This window comes from Haplochromis burtoni, unplaced genomic scaffold, assembly GCF_018398535.1.
Source record: "Haplochromis burtoni strain Fernald_Lab_line unplaced genomic scaffold, NCSU_Asbu1 Contig_61, whole genome shotgun sequence".
NCBI lineage: Eukaryota > Metazoa > Chordata > Actinopteri > Cichliformes > Cichlidae > Haplochromis > Haplochromis burtoni.
Window position 1 is genome coordinate 2393961 of NW_024582422.1, and position 1937 is coordinate 2395897.

General features: G+C 42.3%; 1 long non-coding RNA gene across 1 annotated transcript in view; it reads left to right on the forward strand.

Annotated features, from left to right (window-relative positions):
• Positions 1-429: 429 nt before the first annotated feature.
• LOC121814574 overlaps positions 430-1937 on the forward strand; it is a 7540-nt gene continuing 6032 nt past the window's right edge. Inside the window, exon 1 of the long non-coding RNA XR_006054447.1 lies at positions 430-609. This is a non-coding gene — a long non-coding RNA (uncharacterized LOC121814574). The remainder of the gene's footprint in view (positions 610-1937) is intronic.

Here is a 1937-nt window from a genome sequence, read left to right on the forward strand (position 1 = left end):
TGTTTTGCTCTCTACCCCTGTCAGTTAGTGTTAAGTCAAATTGTTGAATGTTGTCATTTTGTTTCTTAAATTTGTAAAGTCTTAGTTCAAGCAGTAGGATCAAAGACATTCCTTGGATCCTGACCACTTCTCCAGCCACTCTGTGCTGGGGGAAGTTTTATTGTAGATACATTCCATCTGAAAGATCTGTTTCTTGTGTTGTAAGCTTCCTGCTTTTACGATCGTTTTGGTGAGCAGGAGGTCAACACACTCACGACACACATCACACACACCCACACACACATCACACACACACCACACTCACACACACACACACACACACACGCCTTGTCTTTTGTAACCAAGGAGGTTCTACGGTGGGAGGTGCTTGTGTTGTATTGTGTTAATTGTAACTGTCATGGGAATAAATAGCTGTGAGGAGAGCTGCTCTTGGAAGGATTTGGGCTAGAGACAGGTGAGGAGCATTAAGCTCCACCGCCTGGTTCTGACCAAGCTTCCCTCGTTAGCGAGTAAAAGACCGGTTGAAGATGTTCTGTCTTGTTTTCGTTCTTCATGAGGAATAAGTCTCTAAACTAGCGGGGCCTGCGGAAACACAGACTCAACATTTAGGTATGTGTTTGCGCTCTTTTTAGTGCTTGTCAATCAGAGTGCTAACTATACTAATCACAGAGGCCAGAAAAGTTTGCCCCCACTGTTGTCAGGAATCGCCAATCACCTATTTTGTGCTTCGGCCACATTTCCCCGAAGGAAGTGCCTCTACCAGCGGCATAAGCAAAGTGGTAGGGGAGTGAGGCTGAGGGTTGCCTTGGCTAAGTTCTGTGGGGCATGCTGGGCATGCGAGTTGTTGCCCCTTTCTTTCCAGGCACTCTACAAAGCGTAAAATTTTATGCTAGGTGACAAATCATTGATAAATCACACTTCTGGGTGTTGGAGAAATTGATTGTCATTAATGAGAACGATTTATGTGTAAAAAAATATAAATTAAAAAGAAGTGCCTATAAAGTGTTAACACATGACTTATTGAACCTGCCAGACTGTTTCATGTTGTAACCTTTTAAACTCATAGATTCCTGCAAGATAGAGGAACTAAAACCGTGACTGTGCTTGCCAGCTCCTATCATCTCACAAGAAAGACAGCCTGTTCTCACTCCCGAGGCGTAACATGTCGACGTTTTGTCACGTCCCGCAGCGTTCCTGAGGAACGCGAAAGGAGACCTTCGGCGTTCTTATGGTACGTGGCGGGTTATGGCTGGAATCCAGTGCAATGACGCTCATATTTCCTCTTTTTTCCGAGGGCGTCATTTAAGAACGTGGTGGGTAGCCGAAAACGTAATATGTTGACGATTTGTCACCTAGCGTAAAATGTTACGCTTTGGGAGTGAGAACGTGTTGAGAAAGACATGTTCTGCAAGGACTGAATATGCTGATAGTTAGAGGAAGTCACATGACCATTGCTTCTATGTGTCCTGATATGGTTGTCATTGTGCAGAAGGAGCTAGACGATTAGAAGATTTATTTTCAGCTTTGGTAATTTCCCCTGCAAGTATAGCCAGCTACAAGTTCCTGTTTTTATAGTTATGCGAGACACTCACTTTTGCTTTTAAAACTACTCTGTACATGTTGGTTCGTCGAAGGGTCACCGCCATGTATGGTATGGCGAGGAATACACACACATACACACACACACAGACAGGCATATACTTTGCTCTCACACACATGCTTGCTTTAGACTTTTGCCAAGGCAAGGCAAGTTTATTTGTATAGCACAATTCAACAACAAGGTGATTCAAAGTGCTTTACAGAGACATTAGAAACAAAAACAAATAAAAAGCATGATTTAAAATTGATTAAAACAAGCAAATAAACTAACTAACTAATTAACAAACAAACAAACAAACAAAACAGTATATACAATCAAAACAGATAAAATCAGAACA